Source organism: Lolium perenne, chromosome 7 (assembly GCF_019359855.2).
Source record: "Lolium perenne isolate Kyuss_39 chromosome 7, Kyuss_2.0, whole genome shotgun sequence".
Classification (NCBI taxonomy): domain Eukaryota; kingdom Viridiplantae; phylum Streptophyta; class Magnoliopsida; order Poales; family Poaceae; genus Lolium; species Lolium perenne.
Genome location: NC_067250.2, coordinates 107,813,432 through 107,828,222, shown reverse-complemented (window position 1 = coordinate 107,828,222; position 14,791 = coordinate 107,813,432).

Below are 14,791 nucleotides of genomic sequence, written 5' to 3'. Positions count from 1 at the left end.
TTATGGTGATTATCAATTTATACCTATGTGTTGTTTATGATCTTGCATGCTCTCCGTTACTAGTAGAGGCTTTGGCCAAGTTGATGCTTGTAACTCCAAGAGGGAGTATTTATGCTCGATAGTGGGTTCATGCCTCTGTCGAATCTGGGGGAGTGACAAGAACCCCTAAGGTTGTGGATGTGCTGTTGCCACTAGGGATAAAACATTGATGCTATGTCCGAGGATGTAGTTATTGATTACATTACGCACCATACTTAATGCAATTGTCTGTTGTTTCCAACTTAATACTAGAAGGGGTTCGGATGATAACCTGAAGGTGGACTTTTTAGGCATAGATGCATGCTGGATAGCGGTCTATGTACTTTGTCGTAATGCCCAATTAAATCTCACTATACTCATCATATCATGTATGTGCATGGTCATGCCCTCTCTATTTGTCAATTGCCCAACTGTAATTTGTTCACCCAACATGCTATTTATCTTATGGGAGAGACACCTCTAGTGAACTGTGGACCCCGGTCCATTCTTTTAAATCGAATACAATCTACTGCAATACTTGTTCTACTGTTTTCTACAAACAATCATCTTCCACACTATACATCTAATCCTTTGTTACAGCAAGCCGGTGAGATTGACAACCTCGCTGTTTCGTTGGGGCAAAGTACTTTGGTTGTGTTGTGCAGGTTCCACGTTGGCGCCGGAATCCCTGGTGTTGCGCCGCACTACATCCCGCCGCCATCAACCTTCAACGTGCTTCTTGGCTCCTACTGGTTCGATAAACCTTGGTTTCTTACTGAGGGAAAACTTGCCGTTGTACGCATCACACCTTCCTCTTGGGGTTCCCAACGGTCGCGTGCTGTACGCGTATCACTTGCCACCAAATAAATTTTACATGGCATAAGATGAAATAAACCTCAAATCAATCATGTTACCTTGAATTGTATTGATATGGATCCAATCATAATATTTTGATATCCTTCTTTAGGCTCATATATAGGACAATCAATAGCTCCCACTTTGATAGTTCTCACATTAGAAATTGTATTGACTCCACATACTTTATCAATCCTCTTGGGAAAATAAACAGTATGCTCCTTGTCATCGACATTGAAAGTAACCTTTCCTTTATTGCAATCAATAATAGCCCCTGCGGTGTTAAGAAAAGGTCTCCCAAGAATAATAGAAATATTATCATCTTCAGGCATTTCCAACACAACAAAATTAGTTAATATCAAGCAGTTATTAGTAACTTGAACAGGAACATCCTCACATATACCAACAGGAATAGCAGTAGATTTATCAGCCATTTGCAAAGATATATCAGTCGGTATCAACTTATCTAAATAAAGTCTCTTATAAAGAGAAAAAGGCATAACACTAACACCTGCTCCCAAATCACATAGAGCAGTTCTAACATAATTATTCTTAATGCAACAAGCAATAGTCGGTATACCTAGGTCGCCCAGCTTCTTTGGAACTTTGCCATTGAAAGAGTAATTAGCAAGCATAGTGGAAATCTCCTCATTAGGAATTTTCCTTTTGTTAGAGACAATATCTTTCATATACTTTGAATAAGGAGGCAATTTAATAGCATCTGTCAAAGGGATTTGCAAGAATAAAGGTTTCATCCAATCGCAAAATTTATTATAGTGTTCTTCTTCCTTTGATTTTAGTTTCTTAGCAGGAAAAGGCATTTGCTTTTGAACCCAAGGTTCTCTTTCATTACCATGTTTCTTAGCAATAAAATCTTCTGTAGTATACTTTTTATTTTTAGCATGCTTTTTAGGTTCATCTTCAACCTCTTCTTTATCAGAAGCATCATTCTTATCATTATCTTTATCATGTTCATTAGCACTTTCAGTTTCAGCATCAGAAATAGAAATACTATTAGGATCATTAACACGCTCAGAGGATTCTACAACATTTTTATGTTTCTTTTTCTTTTTCTTAGAAGGAGCACTAGTTTCAATTCGTTGAGAATCTTGTTCAACTCTTTTGGGATGCCCCTCAGGATATAGAGGATCCTGAGTGGAAACACCACCTCTATTTGTTACTTCATAAGCATGTTTTTCTTTAGAACTTTTTTTTAACAAGTCATTTTGCACTTTAGTGAGTTGATCAATTTGAGTTTGAATCATATGAAAATGTTTAACAAGCATCTTAACATCATTGGAGGTTCTCTCCACAATATCATGCAAATTACTAATAGCTTGAGAATTTTCCATTAAATGATTCTCTACTCTCATATTAAAATTTTCTTGCTTAACAATATAATTATCAAACTCATCTAAGCATTGAGCAGGAGGTTTTGAACACGGAATATCTTCCCTAGTAAAGCGTTGAAGAGAATTTACCTCAATCATGGATGAAGGGGGAATTACCTTGCATAAATCTTCTATGGGAGGTAAATTCTTCACATCTTCAGATTTAATACCTTTCTCCTTAAGAGATTTCTTGTGGACACCCCGGAGGTCGGGGCTAGACAAACCCAGATATCACATCTGGCATAAGCCTAACCTAGATCTCTAGGGCCTACAGGGTGAGAATCGGTAACACAACAGTGACTCTACGACTCAAAGCAAATATATTACAACTCTTAGCAGAGTTAAGATCCAAATTTATTACACGCAGAGGTCACTGACCACAATTCAACAAGCAACGGAAAGAAAATTATGTTATCTAGATAACAAGACTGCAAAGGGCCTAAGAGGCCATAACATAAGGCGACGTCCCAGCCCATAAGTCTCAGGCTGCCGCCTGAGGAACTCCGAACTACTCGTTGACGTCAAGGTAGAAGCCGCCATCAGTTGGAAGGACTTCCTCTGAAACAAAGCATGCAAGGCTGAGTACAGGGACTCAGCAAGACTTAGTACAACCTGTTAGCAAAGCGGGTATGCGAGGCTTTATGTGGAGCTTATTTTGCGGAAAGCCAGTTTTCCTTTGTAAACAGGAGGGAGCAGAAGCTCGTCTAATCAGACCATTTTCAAAAGGGGTAAGCGAGCGATATCAACTCTAGCTCTAAGATCATCATGTTGAATCCACCGAATCTTCATCATCACCTGAACCTATCACCTAGGATCACCCCCTCGACACCCTGAGAAGGGATCCTTATCACACATTGACATCAAGTTTTACGATTAGGTTCAAGTTGTCTATGATCACAGAATCCATCACCAAGTCGTCCATAACCGTGGACACGGCTTTTCGAAAAGATTTACCCTGCAGGGGTGTACAACTTTACCCACACGCGCCGACCGACTCTTAGTGCCACTAGATTAACACACTTCCTTGGTGTGCCGGCAGAGGGTGGTCGACCAAAACCTTTCCCTTACTTCGCCTATCCCATGAGTCAAACTAACTGGGGAGCTCCGTCATCGTAGGTAGCCATTCTTCGAGGCGGTCCCGGTCATTGTGTGCAGGGGATCCAGTTCAATGCCTCCAGCATCCTTCACCCCGGCCACGCCCTGTATGATGCACTTTGAAAACCTTTTCCACCTTTCCCCATGCGTATGGCAAATGGAACTCGCAAACTAATTGACTCATGGGTAAGCTAGGTAAGTTCGGGCCAAGGGGTTCCCATGGGCCCCGTGTGGCTGTACGCTCAGTCTTGGTTCCGAAGGCGAGAACTCAGGTCCTAGTATCGGCGAGAACGAGTCAAATCACCACATACCCATGTGGCGGCCCATCCAAGCCTTTAGCATGTTTATTAACATCATCTATGATCTTACCACGTCATCCTGACAAACTAGGTTCATTCGTAGCTCTGATTCATCAACCGGATGGATCAGACTTCAACAGCTAAGCATGGCTAAGCATAACACATATACGGCTCTAGCGATGCGAACAAGCTCAGACCTAGTTTTGCTAGGAGCGGTGGATCAGTAACTCTGGGCTACAAGGATGGAATATGCACACATAGGATATCTAGAACTGCCGATAAAACATATTTGAAGCGGATGCAATATGTAAGAACCAGAAGTAAAGCATTTCGAAACCATATATGAACCAGGTTAGGGCTTGCCTTGTCCCTCGTTGTTCTGATGCTGCTCTTTGGTGGCGTTGATCTCAGGTTCGCGTTCGGTCCCTATCGATGAAGAACCAAACACCGGAAAGGAAGAGCAAAATCAAGACATGGTACAATGCAATGCACATACAATATGATGACATGTCATATTAAAGGGATTTGGGTAACCCTAGATGCATCGATGGAAATTAAAGGGGTTCGGCTTCGAACCCCGACATATGAGAGGGGTCAAATTAGGGTTTCTACTAAGGCTCATATTTAATTGGTTCAAAGATGTATGAAACATGGATAAACAATTAGGAAATGTTTTTCTGATCATTTTGATATATAATTTCATATTTTTCTGATTTAAAATGAATTATTTATGAATTTCCCAAGTTTAATTCATTTTAAATCAATTTCAGAAAATTATATAAATAATAATAAAAGTTTAATAATTTGGACCCACTTGTCATATTTTTATTCTTTTCCAAACATTTATGAAATTACTAAAATTCTGACAAGAGGACCCACCTGTCAATTTATTTCTATTTACTGAAATTAATAACAAAAATAGAAAACAATTACAGAAAATAGGAAAAAGCACTTATGGCGTCATGCTGACATCATCATGACGTCAGCCGGCCATGAGCTCGCAATTGAGCTCGGGAGGAGCTCCAATCGGAGGCTCCCGTGGACGAGAGGACGCACGGTTGGGGGCAAAATACTCGGGGCGACGCGCTGAGGCGTTTGGTGGCGGCACCGCCCATTATTGGCCTCCGGAGCACGGCCGGCGGCGAGCCTCTGCGGCGGCCGGGGCAGGTGCCTCGTGGAGGCGGCGCTAGGGAGGGCCAGAGAGCGAGGCGAGGCTATGGGGAGAGAGAGGAGCTCACCGCGAGCGTCGTGGAGGGGTCGGCGACGGCCGGGGAAGCTCGCCGGCGACGAATTTGAGCGGTGGCCGGCCGTCTTTGCAAGGGTTAGGGTTAGGTTTCGCGGACGCGGGAGAGCGCGGGGGAGAGGGGAAATGCAGGGCTAGGGTTCAGGGCGGCGGCGGCGAGCCTTTATAGCCACCGGGGGGCGGCGGGGAGCATCGGGGCCGCCGGGTGCATCGGGTGGCCGGCGAGCAGCCACCGAGCTGCTTGGAGGCGCGGGGACGAAGGCAATTTTGCCGAAAACCCCCTGCAAAAATTGCTGGGCTGGGTTTGCTGGCTTGCTGGGCCACTGGGCCAGGTTGGGTGCGGCCAGAGACAAAAGAGAGGGAGGAAGAGATGGGCTGCGGCCCAGGGGAGAGAGAAGAGGGTTTCTCCCCTTTTTTTCTGGTTTTCTTTTCTTTCTCTTTTCAAATTCAAATTTCAACTCAGTTTTGAATTTTGTTTGAACTCAGAAATTGCCAAAGAATAATAAACACACATGGCTCATTGAATGACAACAATGCCATGTTGCCTAGTTTTGATAATCTTGAGAGATTTGAATGAGGAAGAAATGCAGAGGGATTTGCATAAATGGAAAATGGAGATGCAAATTTTACTTAGATGCAAACTATATGCATGCAATGCTCATGAACACTCATTTATTCAAGATAACAAGTTTGGGATGTTACATTTCTTGGCTTCCCTCATATCTTCATCATTTAATTTAATCAAACCCCTCTTCTTCAATATCGGCGTCGGGGCTGGTTCAGGTGTAGTCCAATCATCACGATTCCGGCCTATTTTAGCCAATAATTCTTCAGCTTCATCTGGAGTTCTTTTCCTGAAAACACAACCAGCACAACTATCCAAATATGCCCTAGACTCAATGGTTAGTCCACTATAAAATATATCAAGTAAATCATGCTTTTCTAAATCATGTCCAGGTCGAGCTCTGATAAGAGAACAAAATCTTGCCCAAGCTTCAGGCAATTTCTCTCCATCTTCCTGGTCAAAACTATAAATTTTCTGTAAAGCAATATGTTGAGCACTAGCAGGAAAATATTTCCGAAAGAAAACATCAAGCAAACCACTTGGACTATCAATAGAATCAGGAGGCAAACTATTATACCAAGTTTTAGCATCATCCTTTAATGAGAAAGGAAAATTTTTAGCAACAAAATAAGTACGCATCTTGATATCATCAGAAAATAAGCTACTCAAAGTAGAAAGTTCATTCATGTGTTCTACAACACTTTCTTTTCCAGTACCATAAAAGGGTGTTTTCTCAACAATAGCTATATGAGATAAATCAAGAGAAAAATCATAATCATTATCCTTAATGTTTATAGGAGATGTGGCAAATTTAGAATCAGGAGACAGCTTATATCTAACAGTATGTTGTGCAAGAAACTTTTTAATTTTACTTGCATCAGTAGTAGCATTGCATTTAACAATAAAATCATCATCAAGTTCCACATAATCTTCATCAGGATCATCACTAGAGTATTCAACAGACTCAGGTGAATTAATAGGTGTAGCAGTATTTTCATTAGGAGTTTCAGTATTTTCAATTTATCTAGACCTAGCAATTGTAGCATCTAGAAAAGATCCTAACGAACCAGTATCATCAAGCACAACAGAAGCATCATCAAAATTATAAGAGTTTTCAGATTCAGCAGAAGTACCAGCAAGTGAAGCTTGCGGTGGTGAAACAAGTTGACTTATCACAGATGGTGAATCAAGAGCAGCAGAGGTACTCAGAGTTGTACCTTTTCTTGTAGTGGATGGTAATATGACGACTTTAGGATCGCGAGATTTACCCATGATGGAGAATTTGCAGCGAACAATATCAATCCAAGTGAACTTCCAAATAAAGCTATGCTCCCCGGCAACGGCGCCAGAAAATAGTCTTGATGACCCACAAGTATAGGGGATCGCAACAGTCTTCGCGGGAAGTAAAACCCAATTTATTGATTCGACACAAGGGGAGACAAAGAATACTTGAAAGCCTTAACAGCGGAGTTGTCAATTCAGCTGCACCTGGAAACAGACTTGCTCGCAAGAGTTTATCAGTAATAACAGTTTTATAGCAGTAGCAGTAGTGAAATATCAGCAGCAGTGTAACAAAGACAGTAGTGGTGATTATAGTAAACAACATGATTAAAATACTGTAGGCACAGGGATGGATGAACGAGCGTTGCATGGATGAGAGAAACTCATGTAACAATCAAAGTAGGGCATTTGCAGATAGTGATAAAACAGTATCCAAGTACTAAACAATCCATAGGCATGTGTTCCATATTTAGTCGTACGTGCTCGCAATGAGAAACTTGCACAACATCTTTTGTCCTACCAGCCGGTGGCAGCCGGGCCTCTAGGGAATCTACTGGAAATTAAGTTACTCCTTTTAATAGAGTACCGGAGCAAAGCATTAACACTCCGTGAACACATGTGATCCTCACATCACCGCCTTCCCCTCCGGTTGTCCCAATTTCTGTCACTTTGGGGCCTCGGGTTCCGGACAGCAATATGTGTATACAACTTGCAGGTAAGATCATAAAACAACGAATATCATCATGAAACAATAAGATCTGAGATCATGGCACTCGGGCCCTAGTGACAAGCATTAAGCATAACAAGTTGCAACAATATCATCAAAGTACCAATTACGGACACTAGGCACTATGCCCTAACAATCTTATGCTATTACATTACCAATCTCATCCAATCCCTACCATCCCCTTCAGCCTACAGTGGGGGAATCACTCACACATGGATGGGGGAAACATGGCTGGTCGATGGAGAGGCGTCGGTGGTGATGATGGCGATGATCTCCTCCAATTCCCCATCCCACGGAGTGCGAGTTTCGCGATGGCGGCGGTGTTCTGGATGGCTTCTGGCGATTTTGACTTCCCCTCTCGCGTTTTTAGGTCGAAAACCTTAAGTATTCCAGAGGGGGGCGTCAGAGGCTGGCCGAGGCGGCCTCACCATAGGGCGGCGCGCCCCCCTCCTAGGCCGCGCCGGCCTATGGTGTGGAGGCCGTGGGCCTCCCCCTGGCATGCCCTTCTGGCTCTGTGAATCTTCTGGGAAAATAGGCCCTTTGACATTAATTCCGGGGATTTTCCTGAAAGTTGAATTTCTGCACAAAAACGAGACACCAGAGCAATTCTACTGAAAACAACGTTAGTTCGTGTTAGTTGTATCCAAAATACACAAATTAGAGGCAAAACAATAGCAAAAGTGTTCGGGAAAGTAGATACGTTTTGGACGTATCACTCCCCACCAGAATTTTGAAATGGCATTATAGATGGATTTACAGAAGTACTTATAGAAGACTGTTATTGCAGATGCCGCTCTACCTTGAGCTATAGCTTTCAGAAGTATTTCTTTGCCTCCCACTGATAAGAGCTTCTCATTCCAGCCATAGATCCGCTGACATACCCTCTCGATTAAATGTTGAAAACAGTCGCTGCGATCAACACCTACGAAGGAAGGTAGTCCAAGATATTTATCAGATAATGATTCTACCAAAATGTTCAAATGTGAACATATACCTCCTCACGAATCTGGACATCCGATATTCAGAGTGAAAAATATACTAGACTTTGCATCACTAATAAGTTGGCTGGAGAGATGTGGCGTTGGACTAACAAGTTTAAGAACTACTAGTGGTTGGGACGCCCCTTGGGACGCCTCCTAGCCGGTCCTTGGCGTCCCAATCTCTTTCTAATCTTAGTCCAATGGAAAGAACCAGCTACACTGAAAAAAGCTATGTACATGTTGCTCGATTGATCCCCTTGACGAGACTAGGGGAAAAATGACCGTTGGAGCGAGGTCCTGCGACGGGAAGGGCGACGCGGCGGGCGATTCTGCGGCCCCCTCCCTTGCCGAGCGCCGGCGAGGTCCCCATGTGGGCTCTCCATCGCCGCCATCGGCGGTACAAGGTCGGTCGCGGTTCTGGGCCTTGGCAGGTGAAAGCTCCGACGAGGAAGAGGAAGATCTGGCGCAGGTGGAGGGGCCGGAGTCGCCCGTGCCCTCCAGATCTGGTCCATCTTCGGCGTGCTTGGGTGACTTCCTCGACTCTGCGTGGACCAGGGTGGATTCTGCGAGGCAGCGGGGCGGTCGCCGCAGAGCTTGGGCGCCGGGCGGCCGTGGGTCGCGGTTTCGGGCGGCGGCCGGACCGTCGTTGCCTCGACCTCCAGGGATGCGGCGCAGCGTCGAGGTGCCCTCGGATCCGCTGATCCAGCCGCGTGCTGTGGAGAGCCCCAGAGCGCCGCCAGTGACGATCGAGCTGCGGCCGGCGTGCGCAGGTGAGGTGCGGGCGGCGCTGCCAGTTTCCCCAGTAAACGCCGAGGTGGGGACTGTGCCGTTGGTCGCCAGCGTGGCGGGCCCGAGTTTGGTGGGTCCCGATGGTCCCAGGCCCAGTGTTTCTGTCGCGGAGGGTTCTGGTGGGCCGGTGGGCGCCTCCCCTTTGGTGGTGGGCCGTGGACGGCCCAGGGGTGTGGCCTCCCAGAGGCCCAGCCCAGCGTCGCAGTCCAGTCCAAGTGAGGAGGCCGCACTATTTAAGTGGCGCTGGATCCCTGTGGGAACCTAGATCTCACTCTCAGCCACGCCGCCACTCTCTCCGACGTTCGCTTCTGGCTCAGATCCACCAGATCCACCGGCCAAATCCCCCGCCGCCTCCCCCTCGCCTCCACCGCAGGGCCGCCGCTGGTGGTGATGGAGCGTGGGCGCGGTGACTCTCGGTTGGGAAGCAACAAGAGGAGCTTTGACGAGTTCAACTCGGAGGAGGGGCGAGGCTACGAGCGCGAGGTCCGTGAAAGAAGAAGCTTTGCAGAGGAAGGGCGCCGCCGTGACCGCGACCGTGAGTGGGTTCGCGATCGTGCCCGTGAGCCAGAGTGGCGAAGGGACGGTGGTAGGTGGCGCGAGGAGGAAGACCGGCCCGCAGCGGGGTCGTCGGGCGCGAGGGAGCAGTACAAGAAGAAGTGGGGCAACAATCGGCAGGTGGCTCCGCCGCCCAAGGCCAAGTCCGTGTCGCACTCGACGTCGCAGGCGCCTTCGGCTCCGACACCACCGCCGGCCAATCTCTCTGATGCGGCTGAGGTGGTTCCGGCGGGCAAGAAGGCAAACATCAAGTGCTTCAACTGCAGTCGTGACGGCCACTACCAGTCAGGTTGCCACTTCCCAGCGCACTGTGGCGTCTGTGACCTGGATGGGCACACCACGGGCATGTGCCCCAAGAACACCAAGAAGGCCTCCTTACAGTGGTATGGGTATGCGATTGATGGAGTTGGTTTTCACTGCTTGGAGGTGGATGACGCGGCGCTGCCGGTAGGGACTGGTGGGGGCACGGACCATGCGGCCCTGGTCATCGCGGTGGAGAACACCATGACTTGCGAGCTTCTGACGCAAGATCTGAAGGCGCTGGTAGAAGACAACTGGGACTGGAGGGTCAGGCGCATCAGCGATACTGACTTCGCAGTGGTTTTCCCAACCAAGGCAAGCCTCAACCTCTGCAAGAACCTTTGTAAGAATGTTGGGGGCATCGCCCTCCCGGTCAGCAAGATCTCGGTGCTCTTTGCGGATGCTACTGCGACTCCTCAGGCCTCTCTGGCTCTCACCAAGATCTGGGTTCATCTTTCTGGAGTGCTCGAGGTGCTTCGATCTGTTGACCTGTTGCTGGAGGGTACCAAGATGCTGGGCCGGCCGCGCGTGGTGGATGAGGACTCTCTCGCGGTTCTAGACGGCCCTGTCAGGATGCTCTTCCACTCCCACGCCCCGGACAAGATTCCTCCTTCGATCCTGGTGTTCGTCAACATGCAAGGCTTCAGGCTGGGGGTCTCGGTGGAATGTTCCAAGGCCAGCGCCAGCGACCCCAAGCCTCCGCCCCCAGGCCCTAGCAATGGAGAGGATGAGGAGGAAGATGAGGAGACGGAGGAGCAAAGCCGCTCGGCCCCCCACTGGAAGAGGAGCAACATGAAGAGCAAGGACAAGGGACCAATGCGTGAGGTTACAAGCTCCAAAGCCGCTGATGCGGATGCAGCCAAGGATGGATCTGCTCCCAAGAGTCCACCCATGAAGGATCAGCAACAACCACAGAACCTCTCTTTCAGTCGTTGTTTACCTCCAAGCCTCCTGGCTCCAAATCTTCTGTTGGCAGCAGCAGCGTTCCTCTCCCCTCGCTCAAGGACCACTCCGCCACGAAACCTGCTTCAGCCCCGCCCAAGTCCAACCTAAAGCCAAGCCCGTTCAACCAATACGGTTCAAATTTGACTGAAGCAGGGTTGTTCCCCAGTGGTAAGACACACCTCTCCCCAGTTCTGCAAGACGAAGAGCCACCATCGGCGAATCTTGCACAAACCTCCAGTGAGTCGAAGTCAGAAGCGCCCACCTCTCCTAGTATCCTTAAGCGCCAGAGGCTGTCGGAGGAGGACAGACTGGAGGTGGGGTGGGAGAGTCCGGAGGATTGGGAGAACGATCAAGAGACCCTCGCGGAGAAGATTGCCAAGCTCAAGCGCAAGCAGGATGGCGAGGTGGACAACCCTCTGTCACGGAACAAGAAGAAGCCGGGCATCAAACCCAAGCGCGCTGTGGTGGCTTCTTCGCCAGTCACCGCGACCCGCCGCAGCACCAGGGGCAAGGGCGCCAATCCGGAGCATGTGCTGCTCTCGGCCTCCAAGCGTGCGGCTGAGAAAGATCAAGGTACGCCCTGTGCTCCTTTGCATCTTGAGCCCTTCTTGGTTCTTCCCTCGGTCTCAGATTCACATCTTTGGGGGGTTGCACGGGATGCGGGTTTGGGTTTGGATGCTTCTGGTGGTGCGCTTTCCCCTCTTTTATCTCTGATTCGTGCTAAGGAGCTTGCCCAAGCTCGTCAGTCTGAGGCGGCTGCGAAGGCCAAGTCGAAGGAGGAAGTTGCTCAGAATCTAAGGCAAGCGGAAAACGAGGCCAATCCAGCAAGTGCTGCTCAGGATTCGACCATGGACAGCGCTTCAAACCAGACAGGGATGGACCTAGAGCGGATCATCCTGGCTGATCTGGCCAACTCTTCGAGGGCCTCGAGAAGGAAGAAAGGGGAGGCCTCCGCTGGCCCTCGTCTGAATCTAAGGAATACTCCGGCTCGCCAAGCACGGGCCTCTGTTGCGGTATCCAAATGAAGGCCCTTGGCTGGAACTTTCGGGGTTTTGGCCGGAGTGGCCGCAAAACCCAGCTTAAAGATTACATTAAGAAAGAAAGGATCGACATCATCTTCTTGCAGGAAACGATGCGCCAGGACTTTACAGATCAGGAATTGAGGAACTTGGTTGAGGGGGAACAGTTTGTATGTCATTGGACTCCTGCTTCCGGTCGTTCAGGGGGCATGCTGATGGGGATCAGAGACAACATGTTTGAGGTTGGTGCGTTGGCTCAGGGTGAGTTCTTCCTTAGCGCCAAGTTGTATCACAGACCCACCAAGTTCAAGTGTGAATTCATTGGGGTTTATGGGCCGGCGGACCATGCTCGCTCGGCTTCTTTCCTCCAAGAGTTGGAAGGAAGAGTGGACAATAGTGAGTTCCCGATCATGTTGATGGGAGATTTCAATCTGATTCGTGGAGCACAAGACAAAAATAACAACAATATCAACTGGGCGTTGGTGAATCTTTTCAATGAGGCTATTGCCAGATGGGCGCTGCTGGAAGTTGTTAGAACTGGGGCGGCGTACACCTGGACCAATAAACAAGCAAACCCGGTGAGGAGTGTCCTGGACCGGGCCTTTGTCTCTCCAGAATGGGAATTGCGTTTCCCCCTTGCTCGTTTGACTGCGGAGACAAGGATTGGTTCAGACCATACGCCGCTGATCCTGGATTCAGGAGAGAATGCTCCTCGCAGGATGGCCAGGTTCTCTTTTGAGAACAGCTGGCTCGCTGTTCCTGGCTTTGTGGAGCAGCTGAAGAAGTGGTGGGCGGAGTTGCTCATTTCTAATGTCAATCCTAGGGATCCTATCGATGTGTGGCACGGACAGGCCAGTGGGCTGCGGCAGTACCTGAAGGGCTGGAGTGCAAACATGGGAAAGGAACGCAGGGTGATCAAGGCGGAGATTCTAGCCCAAATTCAGGATCTGGATAAGATCGCAGATGAACAGGGCTTGGATGCAGAGGGTTGGGGTATGAGATACCATTTAGAGGATCAGCTGATTCAGATTTTTAGTGATGAAGAGGTGTACTGGAGGCAAAGGGGGAGAGTGAGATGGACTCTACAAGGAGATGCAAATACTAAGTACTTCCATGCTGTGGCCAATGGCAGAAGGCGCCGCTGCCACATATCGAGTCTGAAGAACGTCGATGGTGAAATAACTGACCAACAGGCGATTACGAAACATGTTTACGATTTTTATCGAGCCCTGATGGGGACAGAGGAACCAAAGCTACTCAGTTTACACCAAGATTTTTGGGCCACGGGAGCCAGGGTTACAGACCAGGAGAACGAGTCTCTGCTTCGTGCCTTCTCCATGGAGGAACTCGAGGAGGTGCTCAAGGACACCAAGACAGATACTGCTCCGGGTCCGGATGGTTTCTCTGTGAGCTTCTTCAAACACTTCTGGCCCGGACTCAGAGGGTTGGTCCTCCAGATTGTGAATGGCTTTGCCCTGGGAACGGTCGATGTGGCCAGGCTGAACTTCGGAGTTCTGTCACTCATCCCAAAGGTTGTGGGAGAAGACTCCATTAAGCAATATCGTCCAATTGCGTTGATCAATGTGATCTTTAAGCTTGTGGCAAAGGCGTATGCCACCAGACTATCTCCTGTGGCACATAGGATTGTCTCACACACTCAGACGGCTTTCATCAAGGGTAGGTTCAACCATGATGGAGCCCTTGCCTTACACGAGATTCTCCACGAGATTTCAAGCAAAAACTTGCAGGCTATAGTGCTGAAACTTGATTTCGAGAAGGCCTATGACAGAGTGAACTGGGATTTCCTGAAGGAAGTGCTCCTCAGGAAAGGTTTCAGTGGAGCCTATATGCATAGAATCCTGCAGTTGGTCAGCGGTGGCCAAACTGCCATCTCGATTAATGGTGAAATGGGTCCTTATTTTCGCAATAAACGTGGGGTTAGACAAGGTGACCCGATCTCCCCGCTGCTCTTTGACTTGGTTGCTGATGCCCTCGATGAGATGCTCTCAAGGGCCAGGGCCGCTGGCCACATTGCAGGGGTGGTTCCTCACCTGATTGAGGGGGGAGTGTCCCACCTTCAATATGCGGACGACACTGTTATCCTCATTCAAAACACTCAGTTGGGCATCACAAATCTGAAATTCCTACTCATTTGCTTTGAGTTGCTATCTGGCATGAAGCTTAACTTCAATAAGTGTGAGGTTCTGGTGCTGGGAGCTACAGGTGCTGAACAGGCCAGAGTGGCCAACTTGTTGAATTGTAGGGAGGGTGCCCAGCCATTCAACTACCTGGGCTTCCCGATGAGTGGGCGCAGAATTACTATGGCTGAGATGGAGCCATTGGTGAATGCGGTGGCCCTTAGGATGGAGCCATGGCAGGGCAGATTCTTGTCGTCTGCGGCTCGCCTTGTTCTGATCAATGCCTGCCTGTCCAACCTTCCGATCTATTCTATGGGCCTCTTCCTCCTCTCGGATGGTACTCATGAAGGTTTTGACAGACACAGATCCAGGTTCTTCTGGGAGGGGCAAGGTAATAAGAGAAAATACCATATGGTGGCCTGGGAGGAAATCTGTAAACCCAAGGCCCAGGGTGGGCTTGGCGTTATGAATACGAAGCTCATGAACCTTGCCCTTATGACTAAATGGATTTGGAGAATGTTAACAGAGGATGACAGCAAACTGCTCTGGCTTCAACTACTCAAGGCAAAATATCCCGTGGACCGGTTCTTC